The 14,634-nt window shown below is 42.9% G+C and overlaps 1 long non-coding RNA gene across 2 annotated transcripts; it reads right to left on the reverse strand.

The window, feature by feature from the left end:
• Nucleotides 1-1,423: 1,423 nt before the first annotated feature.
• Nucleotides 1,424-4,179, reverse strand: LOC111948327 (uncharacterized). Of its 2 annotated transcripts, XR_002874294.2 has the most exons (6): nt 3,946-4,179; nt 3,747-3,841; nt 2,962-3,015; nt 2,587-2,744; nt 2,416-2,508; nt 1,424-2,008 (listed from the first exon to the last, which is right to left on the reverse strand). It is a non-coding gene; the product is annotated as an uncharacterized LOC111948327 (long non-coding RNA). The 2 variants fall into 2 exon arrangements; XR_002874293.2 differs by having other exon boundaries at nt 3,747-4,167.
• Nucleotides 4,180-14,634: the final 10,455 nt, after the last annotated feature.

Here is a 14,634-nt window from a genome sequence, read left to right on the forward strand (position 1 = left end):
CTGGAAATGTGTAAAGAAAAGGGGGAGAGCTGCGGGGAATCAGTTCAACTGTGGGTCGCTTCCAAATGAAGGCGGGGGACAAGGGCGGGGGGTGGAATCTACCTTATAAAACGTTTTTAAAAGTCAGTCATACGGGGACATTCTATAACCTAAATTTTAGTAAAGGTGTAAAAATATAATGCTTTTTAACATGCTAATGGGGCTAGTAACTTCAGATTGGCCATTACTTGAATAATTATTTCTGGCAGCCTAAACGTTTTCACAATGTTTTTTTTTACCAGTTAACTGGGGATTTAGGGGTTAATTTTGAGCCTGCATGTATGAAGTTTATTTTTTATTTATTTACAAATGTTGGGTTATATTATTAGTCAATAGAATTTTCATAAATATGTAGGTGGTTTTAAAAATGAATATTTACCATTTATTACAACTCTATGGTGATAAAACATAATTTAACAGGTCATAACTAAAAATGTGCCAATCAAAGGATTGAAGACAGCAAACATGAGCATAAATTTCCAATTCATAAATGTTTTTATAAGGCCTCAATTGCAGATGAGGTGCTGACGGACTAGGCGACATACTGCATTTTGAAGGGAACTGTGACAACATTCTCTAGCCTTTTATGTGTTTGCCTCAGGGTGGTACTGGCAGCTCAAACTCTTCCTGGAAGGGGAGGTTCCTCAAATGTCTACATAAGTTTGTGAGAACCCACTTGTTTTTGTGGATTGGGAGGGGTTGGTGCTTAGAGCGCAAGTTTTTAGAGGAATCCTCTGAAATGCATGAATGGATCACAAAAACGCTTTGGGATCTCTTTTCATGAGGAATGAACACTATAATACAACTAAAGCTAAAAAAAAATAGTTTTCCATATAGGCTCTTAAAAAACATTTATTGATGCAACTGAAGTAGGCACATTGCACAAATAAAGATTTTTCTCAGTTGACATTTGTTACCTCATGTAAGTTGAAAAAAAAATTGCACTTTGCTTTCATTCTAAATAAAAAAACATATTTGTTGAAGGCTTTAAGCACTTTTTTTGTGTGTCTTTAAATTTGCCATATGTTGCAAGAAGCAATCAGGCCAGAATATGTTTTTACAATGCAGTTACTTTACCCTTACCAACAAGTCAGCATTGTCTCATTTGGTAAGCTTGGAAGGCCCAGTGTGTATGTACACTGTACACTGAAAAAAATATAACAGTGGTTTAACTTAAAAAAATTGAAGTAATCTGTCACACCTAATATATTTGCATTGTATCAATGTAAATGAATAATTTAGCCTAACCTATTTTTTTTTATTTCGGTTAAACTGATTCTGAGAGGTGAAGAAAAGCAATTATTTTGAGTTTCTATAAATCAAAATAAATAAGTTCTGCTTTTTACTCAATGGAAATTTTCTACTTTATCTAACCTGAAAAAAACGACTTGATATAATCCATTTTTTAATCTTTGAGCAATTTACTTTTTAAAGTTGTCTCAGATAAAAATGTCAGGTTCACAATCTAATTAACTGAATTAAGCTTTAGAATTATATATTGATGTACACAGACTCAGAACACATTTCTTCATGTAAACAATATTTATTGTTCCATGAACATATCCACATCCAAATTTACAAATATGACATCTTTAAGATGTATAAACATCAAAACTGTTTCCCAATACCAATACACTTAAGTGAGGGAAAAAAAAAACATTAATTGACACTAACTTAAGCTGGCTGTTCAGTCTGAAAACTTTTGGCGACACTTTTTCTCACCAAGCTCCATGAGGACTTTTTGAATGAATTCAAAAGTGTACTGCAGATTTTTGGGAAATTTTAGGTTGAGTGAATATGTCAGTTCCAAGAACATGAGAAAAGCGGTTGAAATATAGGGCACTTCATTCAGAACCTGTTTTCCATCCATCACTATCTTGATGTCTGTTGGTGGACGGAGAAGATCCTCTCTCCCACAGAAAAAGATCGCCATGGTTTCAATCTGCGGAGCATCACTGTCCAGACCGTTCTGCAGACATAAAAAAAATTAACATATGACAATTGGCGCGTTGCTCTAAAAGGTATAATTTTGTTTTAGTTAAATAAATAAGCCTCAATGTGTATGCTCACTTTGCTTTATCAATGTTTCGGGATTAGATACATATGCCTGTGACCCCATAACATATTTTTTACTGTTAACTGTTAAACAAAAGTTGTATTCAAAGCAAAGAAAATTTAAAACAGAAATGTCAAATGCAAACTAAATGTTGTATTCATTTTTTTTTTGGCAAAGTTGTGCACAAAGTCTTAGTATTTGTGCACAACTTTATCTTTATGAATATGTTTCTTGTTGGCAGTGATCCTAACCCATACAGTGCCATGTTCCATTCCCTACATCATAAAAGAGTGTCATAGTTTAGAGGTGGATAACCTTACCTGGTGTTCTTTAATGAGGTGCTCAAAAGATTCACCCAAGCAGATCATCAGAGATTTTAGGATGGCTTCTCCTCTGATGGTAATGTCAACAATCTGAAAAGAAAGCTTGTCATTAGTTAAAAGTTCACTTAACCACACAACTACTCTATGGACCACTCATGTCATACAGACCCTTCATCCAGAACTTCTAAGATGTTGGTGGTCTGCTCTTTCACACGCCCTCCATTGCTCCTGATGACCTCTAGAAGTTTGGTGGAGTGTTTGTCCAACTGTGCAAAAAACTTTGCCTCCAAAGTAATTGTTGTAACTCTCAAGAAGTCTGCATTTATCTGAAAATGAAATCAGAGAACATGGATGACGATGGTCCAGTTTGTAATGTTTTAGGAGTTCAGATCGTCTTGAATAGGTATGGGCACAGTCTTTACATTTCCACGTCGATGAGTAACTGCGGAAAACAAACAGGTGTTTAGGGTGTAGGGAGAGCAATGTTATGATTGGGCCTTCATCACAATTGCATAGGTTGTACAAAACAAAAAAAAAACTTACCAAAAGTTAGTCAAAGGCTTCCAGACAGGATGCAGAGCAGAAACCGAAGAGTGTCTTTATGAAAAAATAAATAAAAATAGTCATTACAGATGATTACAGACAGTGAAAATCTCAATGATCATACACGATAATGACAGCCACACAGCTTGGAGTCATTCTCTCTGATTATTTTTATTTTTTGAATGTTGACAACAGGGAAAAACTGGGAAGTGTAACAAGCTCCTGCAGCCGCTTTTGACATTAAAAATGTGTCTGTGTTGAGTGTTAAGGATCCTGCTGCCGTATCCCATAAACTCTTTTTTTGTTCAATCATTATAAAAAATTTAATAGGTTTATTATTATTAACCTCCGACGACATACTTTGTCAAGTGACGTAATATTCACGCATGCGTGAACGGTCGGTTCGGGGAGAGCAGTTGTCCCTGTTAAATTCAAATATCCGGTGTAACATAACGTAACACGGTGCATAGGTGTTTTCCTGTAGTAAATAACATTCGACAGCAAATACACCACAAACAGCGTTTGATAGCAGTGTTGCATCGATTTGTACTCCCTATTAAAGTAAATTCACCAGTCGCAAAAAATATACGGCATGAGAGCCTCACTGTTAGTGCTAAATGTTAGCTTAACTGCACTAGCTTAACTGCACAGCAGCTAAAGTTGAATTTGCAGCAGAAAGTGTAAAAGCTTAAAATTCTTGGGGAAAACTCAAACCAATGCAAGCTTCGAAAACTGCCGACTGTATTTAAATTAGTGCTTTTGTCTTATTAGAGGTAATAACTTACCTTTAAGCTGCTGCTGTCGGTCTCCGGGCGGCGGTTAGTTCCTCCTTTCCAAACAAACTTACTGCTGCTGGGGGTTGGGGACCGACTAACGTCGTCTGAAAATTGTGTCCAGGCAGTGAAGGAAATCCTCATTTAAATGTACAAGGAGAAAACGACTGAACTAATTAATATACAATAATTTTTGTTGATGTTGTTTTACCTTACTTGTCGAGTTGTCGCTCTGAGAAGCAGTTCAGATTATGGCAGAAATACTGCCCGCCAAATTTGCATTTCATTTAGTGCGCATGCGCACATCAAACTCAACCTAATAATTGTGCTTTCACAAAACGAAAAAATTTTACTTTTGTACCCTGTTATCATTTACATTAAAGTAAAGTAAAAAAAAAACAAAGACACATTGCATAACTTATAAAAATTGAGTTCAAGAGAGTAAATTAAAATTTTTATATTAATGCAATGAGTAGAAACGCATCAAACTGATGACAGCAATGGTTTACTTTTTTCACTGTACAGGAAGGTAATACGTGAACATACCCAGCATTTACTACTGAAAGTACCGTGTTGTTGAGTGGAAATAGGGCTGACTTTCTTTTACAGCCCAGTTTCATTGTACTTAAGGGGTAGTTTCTGTGGTAAACTCATGGTAAATACCATGAAACACATAAGTGCAGTACTTTATTTGTACTTACCTTGTTCTTACACGTGGTAAGTATCACAAAAGACACCTTTGCGAAACATGTAAATACCCAGTAACTATCTTATAAATACCCAGTATGTACCACATAAGTATGAACCAAATAGTACCCCATAAATACCCAGCAGATACCATGTAAGTACCGAGTAGACACAAAAAAGTACCATGTAAACACCCTGTAAGTACCCAGTAAATTCCATAGAAAGTACCATGTAAATACCCTGTAAGTACCCAGTAGTTACACAATAAGTACCACGTCAATATCACTTAAGTACACTGTAAGAACTGTACTGTAAAAGAAAGCATTACAGTAATAACATTTAAGAAACAGGATTAGGGTGAAGTGGCCAACAGACATAATTAAACCACATTTGAAACAATGTCAACTTCTAAAAAGTAATAAAACAAATTTGTTAAAGTTTTCAAAGACTTCATCTTTGATAAAGATAAAAGAAAAACTATTAAAACTTCAACATTTTCACTTTTTGTGTAGCTATAAAAAACATAAATATAATGTTTGTCTTTTTATCAAACATATTGTGATCATATAATTGTTCAAACAATTGCAGTTGCCTTTGCACTAACATTGAAATAAATATTATAATATAAAAAAATAAAAATCTCTGTTTAGAAAGAACCTGTTTGGTTTTTTGTGAGGTTACATGAAATAGCATGTTGATAAACTGGAGGAAAAAACAACTACCAGGGTAAAATGTCAAATAATTCAGTTGAAAATTATCACGGAAAACTAACATAACTTTTATTGCAACTTCTAGCTGCAACGTCCAGCTTTTTCTGCCACAATTATCACAAAAATGCATGTGAGACTGTGGGGGAACTGTACATCAATACAAACTATGAGTTTCTCCTTTTTTAATTTTTGGATGCTGGTGTGCCGCAGGTTTTTTGTCAAGGATAAAGTGTTTCTTGGCTCAAAAAAGGTTGAAAAAACACTGATCTATTACATTGTGTGAATAACAGATGCTAAAACTCATCCATGCTTTGGTCTTTTTAAATGCCACCACAAGGAGGCACAATTTATTGTTTTGTGTGCTGGTCCCAAGTCTGGGTAAAACCAAAGGATTAAGTAGGAAGGGAATCTGACATAAAATAAAAACCAAATCATTGATGGGGAAAAACAAACAAAATGAAACCATTTCTGACCTGCATTAACAGCAACCACACCCAATCTACAGGGTGCCGGTGGAAATTGAAATTTTGTTAGTGGAAGAAGGCCAGGAGGAACTTTGAATGTGAGACTTTGACAGAGACAACGAGAGTTGGACAACATGAAGAAAAGAAAAAATAGTGAGTACCCTGTGTGTTCAAGAGACCAGATAGATTTGAAACATATTCAAGCCAGTGTATCATGCTGTGATTAGAAAGCAGAGCAGAGTAGGAGCTGCCAAAATGTTCTGGAGGGAAAGAGAGTGTCACATAGGGTAATGAGTCTTAGGATTCAAGTTGAAGCTGTGCGGTTGAATGTCGTCTAATGTAGTTATCTTCTGAAGATAGGATGTGAGCTAGAGTAGAAGAAAAAATTGTGGAGGGATAAGAAAAATGTAATCCAGGGAATTTTTAGAGAGGAGAAAGTGGTGATTGTGGCAGACAAACATGTGGGTAAGGTAAACACAGATGATAAGGAAGTAGGTTTGGTTAGAACTATAATTGTATGAGGAAGTTTGGAGTGGCAGAGAAGTAGATTTAAGTTATGCAGGAAATGCTATAGAAGCTGGAAGACTGTTGAGATGTCTTGTAGGTGTGACAGAGAAGTTCAAGCTGAAGGTGGGACTGCACTTAGGGTCTGCTTTTAGGTCCTTCTTTTATGCTGCAGTGATGGACAGACTGGCAGACAAGGTTACACAGGAATCTCTGTGGACCAGGATATTTGCAGATGACATCTGTAGTGAGAGCAGTAAGCAGGTGGAGGAACATCTAGAGAGGTGGAAGTTTACTCTAGAAAGAAAAGGAATGGAGGTCAACTAGAGCGAGACAAAAAAAATCTGTGTGTAAATGAGAAGAGCTGAAGTGAAACGGTGAGGTTAGAGGGAGCAGAGGAGAAGAAGGTGGAGGACTTTAGGTACTTGGGCACCTCCGATGCAAAGATAAAGATGCTGAAGTTCTCTTTGGGAGTGAAAAGGATGGAGAGGATCATGGATAAATAATCAGATAAGATCATAGATGTTCTGGAGATAAATGCATGGAAGCAGATGGAGATGGCTTGGACACATTATGAGGAGGGACAGTGATTATGTTCATAGAAGGATGCTGAGGTTGGAGCTACCAGGAAAAACAATGTGGGAGAAAATCCAGGCATATGTGAGGAGAAAGAACATGCAACAGAAATGTCCCAAACGGGATTCAAACCAGGACCCTCTTGCAGTGAGGTGAAAGTCCCAACCAATACACCACTACTGTGATTACTAGAGTGGTATTAGGAAAGTTTGGGCACCCCTGACAATTTCCAAGATATTTCTTCATAAATCATTGGTTGTTCAGATCATCATTTTCAGGTAGATATATCATATGCAGAATGAACACAGTGATATTTGAGAAGTTAAATGAAGTTTATTGGATTTTAAAAAACTGTGCAATAATTACTTAAACAAAAATAGGTAGGTGCGTAAATTTGGGCACCCCTGTTGTTTTATTGATTTGACTGCCTTTAGCAATAATTATTGTTTTACAAGCTCATTGACCCTTTACCTACATACACATGTGAAGCCAATCATGAGAAGAGATATTTAAGGTGGCCAAGAGCAAGTTTTTCTCCTCTTTGCATCTTCTCTGAAGAATGTCAACATGGGAACCTCAAAACAGCTGTCAGATGTCCTGAAAACAAAGATTGTTCAACATCATAGTTTAGGTGAAGGATACAAAAAGCTTTCTAAGAGATTTCAGCTGTCAATTTCCACTAGGGATGGGAATAGAAGCCCCATGAAGCCTCATTGGGGTTCTTGTAAGTGTGCCGGAAAAATGAACCACCCATTCAGGGCTTTGAAACTACACAGAACAGCAGCATCTGGTGGCGGACTGGACGTATATAACCATATGTTTCAACTACGCTCCTTGTAACACTTCAATGCTGTTAATGAGGATTAGAAAAAAAAAACAACGTAAAACAGTTTTACACGCCTGAGATATGTGAGCCTTAAATGATAAATCCTGGTCAAATAAAACTCCAAGGTTTCTTTTTTTTTTTTTTTTAAACTTGTCCTGTCCAACAGCTGGGCAGACAGATGACAACTGAGGGCCTCTTGTTTTGGACATATTTTACTTTAACAAGAGGGGTTGTTAATCTTCAGACAAACCAAAGGTATGTCTAAATAAACCCCTTTTGTAATTGAGGCCAAACTTTATTAATTTCAATCAAGTTTGAAAATCTTTGGTGTTGGACCGGACGGAAAAGGAAAGGAGGGAAGAAGAGAGAGGGATGTTAGAGAGAGAGAGAGGGGGGGGTAGGAGAGTGATAATAGGAGGGGGGGGGGGGTAAAACCATGAAGCAGCATAAAGCAACAAGTTTACTGGCTGTTTATCATTACGGTAAGGTTCAAATGTAGCACAAATCTCAAAGGCACACTCAAATGTTATCAACCCGGCTGTTAACTGCAGAAATGTCCACTGTTACGGAGGGAAGATGAAGAAGTACCCAGGTGCAGAGAGGAGGAGGCAGGAGGTTTCAGGGAAGAAGGAGTTTTAATAAATAAACCAAAAACTACAAAACAAAACACCTGCAACAGGCAGACAAAACTCGAGACTCGAAATACGAACCACACAGGAACTTGGGGTATGACCTAATATGGACCAGCACAGGAGGAAGGGAAAGACAAGACCTAAAAACATACCAGGAAACAAGACACAGGTGGAAACACTCAGGACTGATGGGGAAAGGTAAAACCCGAAACAACAACAAAAAAGGAAATACTACAAAATAAAACAGGAAATCAAGGAACCAAACACAAATAAACTGAAACCTTAACATCCACATGTCAACATGTACACCAAAAAGACAGTGTTCACACACGCTTACTTAGGCCTTTAAACCAACTGGTGTGAAATATTTCATTCGTTCAATCATGCAAACTATTAGTGCAAAGGTGAGCTAACACCTGTGCTCAGGTGAGTGATTTTGTTCTTCTAAAATGTATGGTGGAATATGAAAAGAAGGAGGGACAGTGCCCAGCCATCCCCACACCAAGACCCCCGCCGCAGCAGCAGCGGCAGCCAGAACCCCCCAACGCCACACGGCAGCAGGCAGAGAACAACCGTCCCCTGGGCGATCACATCCGCCACCCAGGCCTGGGCCAGCAGCACGGCCGCGAGGCCCCCAGAGCCAGAGAGCAGGGAGGCATGGGGGGAAGAGAGCGCCGCCCCAGCCCAATCAGGAGAGCCGCCCCCCCCAACGCAGGGCCCCACCCAAGAAGGGTGCCCACAGCCCCAGACGAGCACCTCATCACCACCCAGGAGTTCTGGACGCCCGCCCCCCCAACCCCAGGTACGAGCCAGGACCCCCCAAGGGAGACCCGCTCCGCACTCCAGGCAGCCACCCACCCGGCCCACGGTTGGTCCAGGAAGGAGCAACGCAGGGGCCAGCCGTCCCCACCCAGGAAGGGGGCACCCCGGGGAAAAGGGGGGCCACGAGGGATGTTGTAAACATGGCCCGACCAGGCTCGGCCACAGTTGGAAATTGGGCGGGGCCCAATGCCCAGGGGCAAGGACCAAGACCTACCCCCCAGGGACACGGACAACCCCAGCTCAGGTGTAATGTGAACCCCCTCCCCGCGCGGAGAGAGCACTGCCGGGCCCAGGAAACCGGCACCCAGGGGACACGGCCGCCGTTGCCAAGGGCCCATTACCCCCCACCATGTATGGGGTAGGGGACAGATGGTCCTAGGTCCCACCTTCCTTCCATAATGTGTGTGCGTGTGTGTGTGTGTGCATATTTGTGTGTTTATGTTTGAATGTATATTTTGAGGAGTAAAAGGTGTGTGTACTAAGGGGGTGCAGTTAAAATTGGTGGGTAGGGCACTGAGGGGACATCTCCTGATTAGTCACAGTAATGTCCCCTCACCCTCCCCAGCAAGGGGCCCTAAATGTCTAAGGTGTGGTTTAAATTGGCGGGTAGGGTGCTGGGAGGACATCTGCTGCTTGCTGGCAGTGATGTCCAAGCACCCCCCCTACCAAGGGCCCTACATGTCTGAGGTGCAAATAAAACTGAGAGAGGGGCCCCACCGGGGGACAGTCTATCATCTGTCCCCAACTTACCCCCTTCCTCATATAACCTCATAATAGGGTGAGGGGGTGGGGGGCTTAGCCTGCGATGAGCCTTGGGGGGGGGGTTTACTAGGCAGTGGCCCCCCTCCTGTGGTTGCCGTATGGAGTGGGCCCCCCTCTTTCGGTTTTATTTGCACCTTAGACATGTAGAGCCCTTGGTAGGGGGGGTGCTTGGACATCACTGCCAGCAAGCAGCGGATGTCCTCCTAGCACCCTACCCGCCAATTTTAACCGCCCCTTTGACATTTAGGGCCCCTTGGTGGGGAGGGTGAGGGGACGTCACTGTGAGTAATCAGGAGATGTCCCCTTAGTGCCCTACCCGCCAATTTTAACCGCACCCCCCTTAGTACACACACCCCTCCCCCCTCAATATATACATCCCAACATAAACACACACACATGCACACACACACTCTCTCAAACACACATACACGCACACACATTTTGCAAGGAAGGTGGGACCTAGGACCATCTGTCCCCTGCCTCTTCCCTGGTGGGGGGTACGGGCCCCTTTGCAACGGCGGCTGTGTCCCCGGGGTGCCGGCTTCCTGGGCCCGGCGGTGCTCTCTCCGCGCGGTGGGGGGGTTCACATTACATCTGAGCCGGGGGTGTTCGTGTCCCTGGGGGGTGGGTTCTGGTCCTTGCTCCTGAGTGCTGGGCCCCGCCAAATTTCCAACTGTGGCCGAGCCTGGTCGGGCCATATTTACAACACCCCTTGTGGGCCCTCTTTTTTCCCCGGGGTTCCCCCCTCCTGGGCGGGGGCAGCGGGCCCCTGCCTCGCTCCTCCCTGGACCAACCGTGGGCCGGGCGGATGGCTGCCTGGAGTGCGGAGTGGGTCTCCCTTGGGGGTTCCTGGCTCGTACCTGGGGTTGGGGCGGGGGGATGCCCGGAACTCCTGGGTGGTGGTGGGGTGCTCGTCTGGGGCTGTGGGCGTCCTTCTCCGGTGGGGCCCTGCGTTGGGTTCTCCCGGCGCGGCGGGGGGGCTGCTCTCCTGGTTGGGCTGGGGCGGCGCCCTCTTTCCCTCCGTGCCTTCCTGCTCTCTGGCTCTGGGGGCCTTGCGGCGGCCCTGCTGGCCCTGGCCTGGGTGGCGGGCTTGGTCGCCCGGGCGGCGGTTGTTCCCTGCCGGTTCCCGTGTGGCGTTGGGGGGATTCCGGCTGCCGCTGCTGCTGCGGTGGGGGTCTTGGGGTGGGGATGGCTGGGCACTCTCCCTCCTTCTTTTCACGTTCCACCATCCATTTTAGAAGAACATAAACACTCACCTGAGCACAGGTGTTAGCTAAACAGACTGAATGACTGAAATATTTCACACTAGTTGGTTTTAAGGCATAAGTATGCGTGTGAACACTATCTGTTTTGTGTACATGTCGACAGGTGGACATTTTTGCAACTAACAGGTGTGTTTATAACATTTGAGTGTGTGTGTGGACAGGCTCCGCCCTTTTTTTTTTTTACATTTAAACCTTACCATAATGATTAACAACCAGTAAACTTGTTGCTTTATGCTGCTTCATGGTCTTATCCCCCTTCCCCTCCTATTATCACCCCCTACCCCCCCTCTCTCTAACGTCCCTCTCTCTTCTTCCCCTCTTTCCTTTTCCGTCTGGTCCAACACCAAAGATTTTCAGACATGTTTGAAATTAATAAAGTTTGGCCTCAATTACAAAAGGGGTTTATTCAGACATACCTTTGGTTTGTCTGAAGATTAATAACCCCTCTTGTTAAAGTAAAATATGTCCAACCCAAGAGGCCCTCAGCTCTCATCTGACTGCCCAGCTGTTGGACAGGACAAGTTAAGAAAAAAAAAAAAAAAAAAAAAAAAAAAACTGAGAGAGGGGGGGCCCATTTCATACGGCAACCATGGGAGGGGGACCACTGCCAAGTAGCCCCCCCCCCCCCCCAAAGTGCATTGCAGGCTAAACCCCCCACCCCCTCACCCTTATATGAGATTATATGAGGAAGGGGGTAAGTTGGGGATAGCTGGTAGACTGTCCCCCGGTGGTCAAACAGCTGTCCCCCAGCCCCCCCCCAGCATGGGGCCCAGGTCCCCCAGCCCCGGGACCCCATCCCCCGAGGCGCCGACGTCCCAGGCCCAGCAAGACCCACCCCACACAGAAAGAGAGGAGCCATAAAGCGCCCCGCCCAGAGCAAGCCCAGGCCCCCACCCCCAGGTGGGGTTTTCTAACTGTGGAATTGGGGGCTATACTTATGCCATCCAGGGAGACTATCTGAGCAGACAGAGCATCTCTGAGGTTTTTAGGACCTAGTATAATGACCTCAGTTTTTTCTGGGTTCTGAAGGAGGTAATTAATTGTCATCCAGGTCTTGATGTCTCTGATGCAGGCATTCAGTTTCTCTATATTGTCATTCTGGTCAGGTTTAGTGGATAAATACAACTGCGTATTGTCGGCATAACAATGAAAATTAATGCTGTGTTTCCTGATTATGTTTCCTAGGGGTAGCATATAAAGCATAAACAGGATGGGTCCTAAAACTGAGTCCTGTGGGACTCCGTAGTTAACTCGAGTGCAATGAGAGGAATGTCCATTTACATTAACAAACTGATACCTTTTGGATAAATAGTATTTAAACCACTGGAGAGCAGATCCTCTGATCCCTATGTCCTACTCGAATCTATGGATACTGTGGTCTATAGTGTCAAAGGCTGCACTGAGGTCTAACAGGACCAGAATTCCCTTTTCTGAGGTCAACAAGACAATGACCCTAAACACTGCTCTAATTCTACAAAGGCATTCATGCAAAGGAACAAGTACAATGTTCTGGAATGGCCATCTCAGTCCCCAAACCTGACTATTATTGAAAATCTGTGGTGTGATTTAAAGCGGGCTGTCCATGCCTGGAAGCCATCAAATCTGACTGAACTGGCGATATTTTGCAAAGAGAAATGGTCCAAAATACCTTCTAGGCCCTTATTGGAAGCTATAGGAAGCGATTGGAGGCTGTCATTTCTGCAAAAGGAGGATCTACTAAATATGATGGCATGTTTCTGTCAGGGTGGCCAAATTTACGCACCTGCCTTTTTTCGTTTAAGTAATTATTTCCCAGTTTTTTAAATCCAATAAACTTCATTTCACTTCTCAAATACCACTGTGTTCATCTGCTTTATGCTATAATTATCTGAAATTGACGATCCAAACAACCAATGATTTATGAAGAAAAATCTTGAAATGTATCAGGGGTGCCCAAACTTTCTCATACCACTGTATGTCCTTAAAGAAAACATGGATTACCAATTAAAAACGTGTTTTAGTAACATTTTCTTTTTGTTTTTATGCTTGACCAGGATGTATATGAGTTTTCTATACATTGCACTAGGACAGTGGTTCCCAAACTGGGGGAACCACTATACCACTATAGTTACAATGCTAGCATAACAGCATGGACAAGTTTGTGACAGTGCTCCCAGCTAAACGCAAACCAGATGATGAATCTTCACCAAATGCAGCAACTTCAAAAGGAGGAAAGACCACAGTGTGTTGTGTGTCTAAAAATACTAGCTTGCGATCAGTGATGTGCGGTCAGGAGAGGCAGGTGAGGCACAGCCTCACCTGTCATTATGGGAAGAAAAGAGAAAAAATTATTCAATTATTATATTTAATCAGTCATTTGTGCTTTGCAGTCATTTTCCATTTAAATGTACCATTTTTGGGTGTTTTTTCTTTTCAAAATCGCTGAATTTCCGCATTTGCCGTTCAGATACTAAGTGACGTGCGATGAGGCACCAGCCCGCTGAGCCTCACCTTGGATTGCGCAATACCTATGCAGACAGACGGTACTGCTGTCTCTCTGTGTGTCGGTTCAATCAATTGTACTATATGAGCTGAGTTTACATAATTTAGCAGATGTATATGATGTACAGTGCTTGTTTTTATAAATAACTGTATGTGAGGGACGTGTTTCTTGTGCTGAGCGCTAAACGCCGCTGGGTGAGGCCAGCAGTTCTCGTGCCTCATGTTAGGGGGCGCCGGTGAGCCCTGAGATTATGACGCTAAAAAATAACAGAAGAAGTGATAGCAAGCGGCAAGTCATTTTCTTCAGAAGGAGCGGCGTATGGACTTTATTTACAAGTAAAGGTGAGACGATAATAACGTTTGTGCTTTTTTCTATGCTGCAGTTTGTATATGAAAAAAAAAAACACGTTGAAATGATATTTTAAACAAAACACGTTAACTGTTGTCAATCAAATGGTGAATAAGTTACTCAGTATGGTTCATATGTTTGTAAATCTGACTGATGACGTCAGTGCCTCACCAGCCATTAACCTCACCGCACGTCACTGCTTGCGATAGTCTGAAGCCGAACAAATTAAAACGCCACTTGGAGACAACACATCCCGAGCACAAAGACAAGCCGGTTGAGTTTTTCAGAAAAAAACTCACACACTGTCGTGCACAGCAGAGTCGCTTTACTAAAGCAGCATCCCTGCCTGCAAATAATCAGCTCCCCTCCTACAAAGTTGCTTACAGAGTTGCTCAGTGTAAAAAGCCACACACTATAGCCGAGGAATTAATACTTCCCTCTGCGATCGACATGGTCTCAACTATAATCGACGAAGTCACTGCCAGCAAACTAAAGGCCATTCCTCTCTCAAACAATACTATCTCAAGGCGTATTTATGATATGTCAAAAGACATAGAAGAGCAGCTAAATGACAGGATACTTTTCTCTGCAGATGGATGAGGCGACTGACAGTAATAAAGACTGCTTATTGATAACATACGTCAGATTCATTGATGCCGATGATTTGAGGGAGGATTTGCTTTTCTGCAAACAAGTGACGAGCAGAGCCACTGCAGACGAACTGTTTAAAATAATTGAAACTTACTTGAGAGAGGCCGATCTGACATGGGAGGACTGTGTGGGGATCTGCACAGGCGGGGCTCAGGCCATGGCTGGGAGAAG

This window comes from Oryzias latipes, chromosome 1 (genome assembly GCF_053564925.1).
Source record: "Oryzias latipes strain Hd-rR chromosome 1, Olatipes_Hd-rR_3.1".
NCBI lineage: Eukaryota > Metazoa > Chordata > Actinopteri > Beloniformes > Adrianichthyidae > Oryzias > Oryzias latipes.